The sequence below is a fragment of the Theobroma umbraticum genome, unplaced genomic scaffold (genome assembly GCF_002168275.2).
Source record: "Theobroma umbraticum cultivar Fairchild unplaced genomic scaffold, ASM216827v3 scaffold_89.0, whole genome shotgun sequence".
NCBI classification, from domain to species: domain Eukaryota; kingdom Viridiplantae; phylum Streptophyta; class Magnoliopsida; order Malvales; family Malvaceae; genus Theobroma; species Theobroma umbraticum.
Window position 1 is genome coordinate 2838202 of NW_018397271.1, and position 13150 is coordinate 2851351.

The following is a 13150-nucleotide window of genomic DNA, read 5'->3' on the forward strand; positions in this document are numbered from 1 at the left end:
TTTTGCTCTTGCTTTCTTTTATTGATTAACTCTTTTTTAAATTTAGCAAGCTTCTTGACTTGCCTTTAATTACCAATTTTGTTAATAAAATTAAACTAAATCCTGCCAAGCTAAATAACAAGGTTAGACATTAATGAATAAGAAATGTTTTGTTATCATAAAAAACATATCGAGTCAACATTTTTTTTTATTATCATAAAATACTCTTAGATTAAAAGTGCAATGTCTGTGTATAAAAAGAACTTATGTGCATATTAGGGATTGCTCCCTCGAATGTGCTCCTTAATACAATTATCCAATGTACAGGTAAGGAAAATAAAACCATAATAGCATTCAACCATCAGAGCATAAACCACATAAGCATAAACACAATTCCATCATAGAACAAACGTTAAACGATTGTTCACAACACAACATAAAACATAGTTTCATTAAGCATTTTAAATTAAAGACAATTAAAGACTAAGTTTGTCTTTCCTACTAGCTCACAGCTTAGTTCCTACACCTATTTTCCTACCTGCCTACTTTTCTCCATTTTTTTGTCATCAAGCAAAAGAGGGTCCTAATTTGAATCAGAGAAGGGTAAGGATTCATAAGTGCCAAAATGCACTTTGAGAGGTTTATGAGAAGATATGGATGAAGAGTCAGATGATAAAGATGAAGAGGAAAAGGTGGATGAGATAGTTAAGGGAGTTGCAAACTTAAATGGCGGTTGAATAGAGGTCAAAGCCAGTCTAGCTAATTTTCTTCTTTTGAAGGTTGAGGTCTTACTAGCCGTAGTTTTCTTGCCTTCACTAGTAGGTTTCTGGGAGGTTTGTCTAGCAGTTGTTGTCTTCCTTTTGTCTTAGACTAGTTAATTGACAGTCTATTAAATTTTCTTTAGCCATTTGAACCATTTGTTCCATTCTTGCCCTTTTTTTTTCCTTATCAACTTTGGCCTCTTTTAGCATATCATTGTTGAGCAGGGATACCTCTATCTCTTCTAATTCTGTGGGAGAATTATTGTTCCCTTTTTTAGCAAATGGTTGTTCTTCATTCAATTTTACAGATTCACCTACCTGTCCTACCTCAACTAATTCTTCTGGTTCATTTTCTTTTGTGGTTGGCTCCTTTTCCTTTTGCACATATTTTCCTTTTTCGAAATCCTCTTTCTTATTTTGATTCATGTCTTCATTTTCAAGTATTTCTTTTCTAGTTTCTCATTCATGATCAAAACTAGCATTTTTAAACTGCTTTGTAGCAATTCTCTCACTGGACAACCTTGTAGTAGCAGCTAAAGCTTCAAAGGTAAGAGACTTTGTTTCCTTGGCTTGGTGCAAAAGTGCTTCAAGCTACTGAAGTTTTTCCTTAATCTTTGTTGTCTTCACAGCTTGTTCAGTTAACTTCCCATCAATCCTCATGAGTAAATTAAAAACCATTTCACCTTGGAAGGAAGGTTGGTTGACGTTGATGAAAGGTGTGGAAAAACTTTCAATATTAGAGGGCAGCGGTGTACTTCATGTGATTTTGATACATTCATTCCTTTCTAGTTTGTAACCCATTTTCAACACTCTCTCTAAGAAAATTCCTTGATTTTTATTTTTGGTCAAGCTTGTTTAGAATCTTACACTCCAAATCCCCTTCTTTTTCACCAGAGCTTTAATAATGTTGCCATAGGGCAAGTTGGCCTTATATCCTAGAAAAGTTGCCATGGAATGTCATTAAATACTGCTTCCATTAACCACAAGTCTTGTGCACTAACATAGCTATAAGGCTGTTACTTTTGCCATGGAGTGTGGTTGCAAGAAAATAATGCAGGATCTTGAGTTGAGCATTCTTACTCTTGTTGGCAGAGCTTTTGAAGGAAAACTTTTCTTTACTTCCAGCCACAATCTCCCAAAGATGATTAAGATCATATTTTTCAAGCATTTTGAACTCTCCTACTTCAAACTCTATTTTTAGAAATTCTCAAAAGTCATGGACATTGATTTGAAATTCTCTACAACATTCAAAACTAGCTTAGGAAAAGATTCAAGCCATTTTCTATAAATTCTTCTTGATTATCCAATTCAGTTTTGTCTACAACAATACTAGAATATAATTCTTTTACCAAAGAAGGGCTAAACATCCTATCCCCTCAGATATTCCAATTCTTTAGTTTCAAGGTTTCAAAATACCCTTTTAAATCCTCTTTACTGTCGATACTTCATCAAAACTAGCTTAATTAAAGAACTTCCCAAAAGAAATCATTGCATTCTCAATTTTCTTAAACCTATTAGCATGTAGTTTGTTTCAAAATCGAGAAGTGGAACTTGTACATTTTTTTGTGAGGATTCTTGCATCAACTGTTCCTTTCCCTTTCTTTAATTAATTACGAATATACTAACTTAGCTTAGATAACCTAGGACAGAGATGTTCTAATTGATTAGAAGGGGTTATAACTGATTATGATGAGCCTTATTTCTCTTTTACCATTCCTTTAACTCATCAAAATATCCTTTAATCAATTATGTCAAGAAGTGAACATGATTATCATAAAGCATATCATCAAAAACATGATCATATCATCATAATTTAGGCTTCATTGACATCAATCATTCCTAAGTCCCTCTTAATTCTACAAAATTGTTCTCCACTTAATGGTTTTGTGAAAATGTTAGCCAATTGATGCAAAGTGCTAGAAAATCTATTTCAATATCTCCCTTAAGCAGATGATCTCTAATGAAATGATGTCTTATTTCTATGTGCTTTGTTCTAGAGTGTTGAATAGGATTTTTGAAGATTTTTATGGCTCTTATATTATCACAATAAATGGGAACTTTATGCATAGCCGTTCCAAAATCATATAGTTGTTGCCTAATCCATAGAATTTGTGCATAACAACTACCTAGCAATATATACTTAGCTTCAACAGGTGATACAGTAATAGAATTTTGTTTCTTGCAAGACCAAGACACAAACATGTTTTCAAGGAATTGACAAGTACCACTAGTGCTTTTTCGATCAGTTTTGCTACTAGCAAAATTAGTAACAAAATAGCCAAAATGATAAAAAGATGAACGTTTTAGATATTATAGGCCTAAGCTTTAAGTATCCAAGAGATATCTAAAAATCCTTTTCACTGCAGTCAAATGTAATTCTTTGAGATATGATTAGAATCTTGCACATAATCATACACTAAATAAGATATCAGGTATACTTGCAGTTAGATATAAAAGTAAAACAAATCATACCTCTATAGAGCTTTTGATCCACATTTTTCCTTTTATCATCTTTGTCAAGCTTTGTGGAGGAGCTCATAAGAGTTCCAATTGATTTCATATTCATCACATTGAATTTCTTCAGCATTTCTTTGATATACTTTTCTTGGTTGATGAATATTCCATCCTCACATTGCTTGATTTGTAGACCTAGGAAGAACTTTAACTCTCCCATCATGCTCATTTCAAATTCTCCTTACATTTTCTTAGCAAAATTCTCATACAACCTTTCATTAGTAGTACCAACTACTATATCATCAACATAAATTTGAACTATAACAAAATCAGTTTCACTCTTCTTAATAAACAAAGTATTATCAACACTTTCCCTAGAATATTCCTTAGTAATTAAAAACTTAGAAAGTCTTTCATACCAAGCTTTAAGAACTTGTTTTAATCCATATAAAGCTTTATGCAATTTATATACATGATCAATTTTATCAAACACATCAAAACCATGGGATTGTTTAACATATACCTTTTATTGAATAAAGCCATTAAGAAATGCACTTTTAACATCCATTTGAAATAATTTAAAGTTCATAAAGCATGCATAAGCAAGTAAAATTCTGATAGCCTTTAAATTAGCTACTGTGGTAAAGGTTTTATCATAATCAATACCTTTTTCTTGATTACAACCTTGAGCAACTAACCTTGCCTTGTTTTTTTTATCACATTCCCTAACCCATCCATCATATTCTCAAATACCCATTTTGTACCAACAATTGGATGGTTGGTTGGTCTTGGAACTAAGGTCTAAACCTTGTTCTTTTGAAATTGGCCTAGTTCTTCTTGCATAGCTATCATCCAACTCTTTTCCTTTTTAGCTTTCTCAAAGTTCTTTGGTTCCACTTGTGATATGAATACAAGATACCTTTAACCTTCTCTTAATCCCCTTCTAGTTTTAACACCAATGATAAGGTCTTAAGGATGATTCTTTACAAATGTCTAGCTTTTAGGAAGATTATTGTGTTGCTCTTTATCTCTTTGCAAGTTTTCTAATGGTGGTTCACTATCATCTTTCTCCTTTGAGCTTTCTCTGTCACTTTCTTCACTATCCAAGCTCATCTTTTCCATTTTCTTGTCAATGTCATCTACATTATCATCACCAAGCACTAACTTTCATTGTGTAGCATTAGTCTCATAGAAAACAATGTGAATTGACTCTTCTATAACTAGAGTTCTCTTGTTAAACGCTCTATATACTTTAAAGTTCAATGCATAGTCTAAGAAAATTGCCTTATCACTCCTAGCATCAAATTTTCCTAAGATGTGTTTTTCATTATTTAAAACAAAACATTTGCATGCAAAACTCCTTAGGTGAGAAATATTTTGGTTTCTTCCTTTGTAAAGCTTATAAAAGGTTTTAGAAATTATGGTTTTAATGGAAACTCTGTTCAAAATGTAAGCTCCAGTATTAATAGCTCTAAAAATACTTTAGCAAGTTATTTTCACAAAGCATTATTCTTACAATTTCTTTTAAAGTCCTATTCTTTCTTTCAACAATTGCATTTAGTTGTGGAGTTCTAGAAGTAGAAAAATTGTGATCAAAACCATTTTTATTATAAAAAATTTCAAATTTGTCATTTTCAAATTCACCACCATGATCACTCATAACACTAACAATGGTGAGGCCTTTTTCATTTTGAACTCTTTTACAATGTTTAACAAAAATTGGCAATGCATCTTCTTTATGAGCAAAAAAATATACTCATGTAAATCTAGAGTAATCATCTACAACAACAAAGCCATATGACCTGTCTCCTAGACTAGCAACAGTAATTAGTCTAAACAAGTCAACATGTAATAGTTCAAGTGGCCAGGAAATTGATATGACTTTCTTATATTTAAATGAACTTCCAACTTGTTTCCCTAGTTGGCATGCATCACAGATCTTGTCATTTTCAAATGATATCTTTGGTAGTCCAATGACTAATTCTTTTCTCAAAAGCTTTGAAATTATATGTATACTAGCATGTTCTAGTCTTCTATGCCACAACCAACTATCACATACATAGTTGGCAATAAAGTATGATTCACTAGACTTAATTTCATCAAGAAAAATAACTTACATATTCTTATTTCTTTTGCCAATGAATGCTACTTTGTTAGTGTTAACATCAATCACTTGGCATCCATGAGAATCAAAACATACTCTAAAACCTCTATCACAAAAGTTGACTAATGCTTAATAAATTATGTTTTAAACCTTCAACAAATAAAACTTGCTTGATTTGAGTTTAAGATGCGTTACCAATGGTTCCAATTCCTTGGATAATATCCTTAGAGTCATCACTAAAGGAAACACTACCACCCTTGTTTCTATTACGCTTAGCAAACAAGTTCTCATTGTCGATCAAGTGTCTTGACCAGCCACTGTCTAAGTACTAAGGTTGCCGTTTCTTTAGTTAAGCTTCAAAACATTGATCCTTTTGTCATTACTTAACCTATAAAATAGATTTTCAAGTTTTCTTTAAGGGTACTCATACTTTGATGGGTCCTTAGTGGTTAGCAATCATATGGGATCTTTTTTGAATCCAAATCAATTTGGTTTTAGGAAAGTTTCCATTAATATGATAACATTCACAAGACATGACCCTTTTTACAACACACATAGTAGCAACATGAGATACCATTAGTTTTCCTTCTAAAGCTTGTTTTTCTTTTAAACTCTTCTTCATCTTTTGATTTCAGCTTTAGTATTTCTTTTCTATCAACTTTAGGTTAAACATTTTCATCAACAACTCTTTGTAATTCTAAGTTTTTGTTTTCCAAATCTTACTTCAAGAATTCAAAATCAGTTTTAGACTGTTCAAGTTCAATTTGAAGCATATTCCTTTGATTAAAAACAAAGTTATACTCATGCTTAAGTTTTTCTAATTCTTCATTCAATGCAACAATTTTTTTCTCATAGTTTTATATTTCAAAGCAAGTTTTTCAAATTCAGCATGTAAGCAATCATATTCATCTTGTAAATCATAATAAGAAATATCACATGAATTAGAAGTTACATCAATCTCTTCTTCTTTATCCATCAAGCAAAAATTGGCACTTTCTTTCAATTTTTCTTTTTCTTCTTCTAAGCTTAAGGAGTCACTATCGGTCCATGTTGGTACTACCATTGCTTTTTTTAAGTTCTTCATCCTTTTGATGATTTTTCTTTCAACATTAGACATTTATATCTAAAATGTCCTGGTTTCTTACATTCAAAGCAAATCATCTCATCTTTTTTGTTGAGATTACTCTTGTGCTTATTTTTCAAGAAATACCTTGATCTTTCTTGTAATTTTTCCTTTCAAAACTTTTACCTTTTTTTCCCATCAACTTCCTAAACCTTCTGACCATCATTGCTAACTCTTCATCATTATCACTTGATAATTCTTCAAGTTCTTCCTTAAGTGTTCTAATCTTAAGTGCAAGAATTTTTTTTTTCTTTCACTTTTTTCTGTTTTTCCTCTTTTTCTTCCTTCATTTCAAATTCATGTGTGTGGAGGGAGCCACAAATTTCATCAAGTGTGGCCACATTGAGATCCTTGGCCTCTCAAATAGTAGTGACCTTTGATTTTTAGCTTTTTGAGAAGCATCTAAGTAGCTTTTTGGGAGGCATGTAAATACCTTTTTTACTAACTCATGTTCAAGGATGGTTTTTTCAAGTTGATTAAGCTTGTTTATAATATTGGTATACCTATCAAACATGGTAGATATATCTACACTTGATTCTATTTTAAACATTTCATAAATATGGGTGAATAAGGTAATTTTGTACTACATTACGTGTGAAGTCCCTTCATGAATGATGTTAAGTTTTTCTTAAATCTTTTTTGTTGTAGTAAAGTTAGAGATTTTGTTGAATTCTAAAGAAGTCAATGCACAGTGGAGGGTGTTAATGGTTTTAAAATTTGTTTGGACTTTTTTTATTTCAGGTTCAATCCACTCAGCTCTTGGTTTAGGCATTTTCTCATCAATGACAAAACTAAGTGAGGTGGGAACATAAGGTCCTTCCATGATTACGTCCCACATTTCATAGTTAAGGCTTCTAGTGTATATAGACCTCCTAATGCTTCAATAAGCATAATTTGATCCCTAAAATAGAATAGGCCTATTAATGGATTGATCTTTAGCAATTACTAACTTTTGTAAAGCCATATAGATCTGTCCCTAAAAATGTGAGGCTTTAAATTGAGGGATTGGCTTTTATACCACTTGTTGGTCCTATTCAAATGCTAGAAGGTGATGAATAACACAAAATATTTTAAGTTCAGACCTATTGAGTTAAAACTTGTAACCAATAAAAGAAAGAAGGATGTAAAGCTTGTAATAGCTAAAAGATGCCAAGTAAAAAAAGGTTGAGAGAAGTGGACAATATAAGAGTACTTATAGTAATTCAGTTCCCTTGATCTGCATCCATTTTCTTGATTTTTCAATCATGGATTTTCAACCCAACTTTACTATACTAGTGAAATTCAGAACTTCCACCACGCTTTTACACGTGTGAGCTTATAACACAAGCTCTAATCTTTTACAATAAGCTTTAGAGTGCTTCCCACACTTTAATTTTCTAAGAAAGAGAAGAAAAAGAACTACAATTATGAAACTTTACAAATTTGGAAGGTTTATAATCAAGCTTAAACCCTTTTCTTGGATTTAGAATGAAGAACAAGTGTTTTTGGTGAAGGACATTTGACTTTTTGCTCAAAAAGGTTCTTCTCTCCTTTAAATCTCCTTTCTTTAACCATTGGAGCTTCTTTGTATACTTGGGGAGTCAAATTTTTCTATTAGGAGTAGTTTCTAGCTGTTGGAGACAACTCTAATGCCATTCTAGCTGTTATTTTATCTTTTAGCGCTTAAATTCAAATGGGCTAACAAAGTTCGACTAACGAGTTACAAGCAACTTTAACTGATTATAGCTTTTATGTCTTGTTGCTATATCTTTTATTCTAACCAATTATAGGAGATTCTAACTGATTAAGAGATCGTTATTTTCAAGCCTCTCTACTTCAACAGATTAGAGCTTCACATTATTTAGTTTTAGCCAATTACCACAAGCTATAATCAATTAAAGATTTTTCAAATTTGCACTTCTTCATTTTGGCTCTATTTAATGAACAACTATCTTTCAAACTTGATTTAAGCCCTTGAGAGTACTGGGTACTTGTGCTCTAACCGATTAACCAGACTTCTTAACCGATTAACATGACTGTGCTATCAGCTTCTAGTACTTCCTTAATTAGTAAAGTCCTATGCTACCTGATTAAGTCTCCTCTGCCTTGTTTTAAGTCAATGCCTAGTTTTACCTTAACTGATTAAGGCTTCCTGTTAATCAGTTACTAAAGTTTTATCTTTATTAATCACTTTGCTCTTTCTTTCTTTAATTGATTAACTCTTCTTTAAATTTAGCTAGCTTCTTGACTTGCCTTTAATTACCAATTTTGTTAGGGGAATTAAATTAAATATTACACACTTAAATAATAAGGCTAGACATTAATGAATGAAGAGTGTTTTGTTATCATAAAAAACATAGAGAGTTAACAGCCCATTGTCTTGAAATGCTTGAAGTGCTGCACAAATCCTTAAAGAAAATTATCAACTTCTTTAGCTTCCCATTTGCCTCAAAATCCCTTTAGTTTTGGTACCTTCAAGGTGATATTTGTTTGTGCACTACGCCTGTCACCCTGTGTGACTTCCCTTAGAGAAGTGATCACACTCTTGAGTTCAGTAATCTTTTGTTGCATGACTGTGAAAGATCAACTCATTCAACTTTATGTCATAATGCATTAGCGTGTCTATAGCATCAAGTAGCCTTTCTCGAAAGTCAACGTCGTTGGCTTCCAACTACTCCTTATTGGACTTGATTTCCTCAAGTTTGTCTTGAATCTCTCCCATGACAACTTCTACCTTGGTGACTCAACTTTCAAGTGTAGACAAAGCATCCCTCAACTTACCTGTTTTGGCAACAGCTTGTGTTTCTCTACCTTTTCGGCTTGATATAGTTTGATCTACAACTAATGCCATCTCTTCTTGTTTTTTAAATGTCGTATTAAAACACAATGGGGTTTTGCTAAAGTTGGTTTTGATGCCAATTGATGAAAATAATACACTTTTTATTTAGATTTTAGTTATTCCACTATAAAGAACTAAATTGCTTGATGAAAATAAAAGAATACCTGAAGTGGCTATTTATAGTGGAATAGCCTATCTAAACTTACTTGAAGTGCAAATAAAATAAATAACAAATAAAGAAATATTCTAATCTTAGATTTGCTTGGAGTACAAGTAAAGTAAAAGATAATAAGGATCACTTATGGAAATAATCTCCCTTTTCACTTGTTCAGCAAGTCTTAACCCATATTCAATACCTCAAGTGATGTGGACCTCATGCAACCCATGTACGGCTCCTCTATGTGGCCTCTGTGTGTGCAGCTAGCAGGTGCGCGACGTCTGTGCACACTCACAAGTGTGTGATGCCTGATTACGTAGCTTGTGAGTGCACACCTTGTGCGCGTAAAGTGTACGAGCATGTTGGGTGATTTCCCTTTCATGTAGACCTAAGTTTGCTATGCTAGGGCACACAACATGTGTGCAACTTTAAAGCCCACAGCCTACCTACGCGCACGATATGTGCAAGTGACCCTTACGTGCATAGGCCTTATGCGTCAGGTGTAAGACAAGCCACCCTTGCGTGCAAGTGATACGATATGTGCTAGTCCATTTAGGCCTTTTTTTAATACCCCAACCTACCCCACTTTTAGTAAAAAATGGGTCAAGCCTATTTTGACAAGTTTATGTGACACAAGTACCCAATTACCCGAATTCGTATCTGTATAAGACAATAATTATGTTTCACAATTCACATCCATACAATTCACTAATAATTAAACTTTACAAAAACAACTATAAATTAAAATTTAAACAAGTTATTTTAAAAATATCTCAAACAACTTAAATAATTAAAAATGGACAAAACATCCTAAAGAAATAAAATTGTGTGTTTTCTCCACATGACTTTTGAAATTGCTTATTCCTGCTTTTAAGTAATTATTAAGAAATGTAGGTATAGATCTCCCATTAGTTCAAATCCTTGAGTATGCTTTGCATTTGCCATCATTGATGGACCTTGTGCATCAGAAAGAGATTTGGTCTCAGAGACGTCCAAGAATCAATATTGATAGGGTTGAGTAGGGAAGATGAATCATTCTAATCTTTGAAGATATCCTTACAATTAAAAGGCTCGTGCCACCTAGAAGGCTAAGAGAGATGTTTTTTGTGGCCAGAGCATACTTGTTGGGATTTTCTTTTTTGATCCAATCTATTCTCTTATCTTGCTCCATCTCTTTTTCTATTGGTATTAAAGCCATACTCCTAGATTTATGCTTACATTATCTTGACACGACTTAGGAAGGAAGGATCCCTTCAATCATGGCCTCTTATACAATAAACCAACTGTTTTAATAGTGCTTTTATTTCTTTAGATTCATGCCCCTCTATAAGATCTACATCTAACTTAGACTTTTTGTATGAAGTAGATTACATTCTAGAAGAAGAAAAAACTCAATCTTCTTGGCTACCCCTTGCCAATCCCTAATCCGCTTATACAAAGCCATCCTTTTCTCCTGTCCAGCCCATACAAGTCCTCATAAAACACTCCACAAAAGCACTTAAGGAAAACATCCAGTCCATTGAAACCCATTTCACTAAAAAGGCAGACGAAACAATAGAGATCAAGTTCGATCACTTCCACTTAAAAGAACCCTCTACACCACCAGTTTTTTGCACAATGTTCATGCTTAAACTAGCAAAAGATGAACTTGGTCCAGAACAAGCACTAATTCAAAGTTTTGACCATAAAGGAAAACCTATCTTCCACTTCACAAATCCATTCATAGGACATTGTCTATGAAACATTAATTGTAATTGTGAAGGATGTTTAAAAGAAAGTTTGGAAGCAAACTACGAACTTAACCATGATTATAAGTCAACTAAGAAGTCAAGAAAGAAATGCTCTAGCAAAGAGATGTACAAAAGATATCAAGATAGAAATCTTTCAATAGGACTTTGGGAGAAGATGGATGAAGATACTAGTATCTAGTCAAATATTCTCCTCTAGAATAGGCAAGACCAAAGCCAAAGATACCAAAGCCCTCATGTTAGAAGTAGCGACCTCAAAATCCCTTAAAGCCTAATTTACCTTTCTACAAAAGAATTCAAAAGTGGGTTCAGAAACAAAGTTGCTCTTAAACTTATCAACAAATCCAAAGACCCCTACAAATTCCCTAAGTTTGTGTCAGGAATTTTGAGAATTTGGTGCCTTGGAAAGCAAGTATATTCTCATGTTTAATTTTATTAAATTTGTAATGAAAGTACATTTTGATAATAATACGAAATGTTTGTTTTAAGTAAGCATTCATTATCTAGTTATTAAGATACCATGATTCTATTGAGATATTAAAATACATTTGTATGAAATGTCATACATAGAGACATGTATTTTAATTGAATCTAAAAGTTGTTCATAGTTATATAATAAAGTTAGTCACTTTATTGTCTTAAGGTTGTAGTACCTAGATTACTTCCAATGAAATGAATGTGATTCACTTCAAGGGAATAATGAGTCTTAAATCATTGAAATGATTTGACTTCAAGTATGACACTATCACATGAATCAGAATCACGTGAGAATCAAATTTAAGTTTAACTGTTACTTAAATCTTGATCTAACATTTATGCATTTGTTTATAGCATGACCGAAATCTTAATGGATAGTGGACTCGTGCTTAATCTTCTTATAATCTTTGATTTACCATGAGCATGATCATCATAAAGCATTGATCTAGACTCCGTATTTTACGATTATAATCAAAATGAACATCTGAGAACATATATCCAAATAATAGAGTTCATAGCATTTACATCACTTCTAGTGATTTCAAGAATATTAATGATTAATCTGTGCCTAGTGGATTGATGAATTAGCTACTCATCACATTTAGATACATAAAAGATTAGATCTAGAGTATTGAATCATTAATTGGATGAAATTTGAGACTAAAGGACATTTGACATAAAGGGTAAAATGATAATTTCACCTTTTGTAATTGGATGATTATAAGGGTTCATAATATAAGGTTTGCAATTGGACAAATAATAATTAATATCAAGTATTGTATTGTTTCTTGTAATTATAGTTAATCCAAAAGTGCAACCATGAATATATGGTGGAGTGATTTCATAATTAATAAGTTTGAATTATTTTTAATGTAATTAAGAATAATTCTAAGTTTATTGGAGCGTGGAATATCTATGTTCAAATAAATTCCCTACTTAACTCCATAGAATTCAACTTGTTTAGGTTGGAATGCATGTTTTAATTTGATTAATTAAATTGTGTACAAAAATAGTAATTTTAACATATTTGTCTTAATTTAAACAAAAAAATATGTATGGTCTTAATTTAGACAAGAAAAATATTTTATCTTAATCTAGACAAGAAAACATATTTGTCTCGATTTACAAGATAAAATTTTTGTTTTAATTAAAGACAAGAGTTATCTTAAATTTAAATAATGTTATGAAGATTCTTGCAAAATGAGTCTAGGCATCCATGTTAATAAAATGAGACTTCATATTTGACAATCACTCTTTTTTTTATTATTAATTCTTTTTAAATAAAGATGGACAATAATAAAATTAAAGTTATTATTCAATAAAGAGTTTTATTTTATCAAGAACTTTAAATGATAATTAAAAAATTAAATTATTTATCTTTTAATTTTAATTTTAATAATTATAAAACATGTTTGATGCTTCCATAACTTTAAATAGATGGTTAAGATCGATTTAAAGGTGTCTGATTTTGATTAAACCTTTGAAGTAAGAGTTTTAATAAAAAAAAAGATATTGAAAAAACAATATAC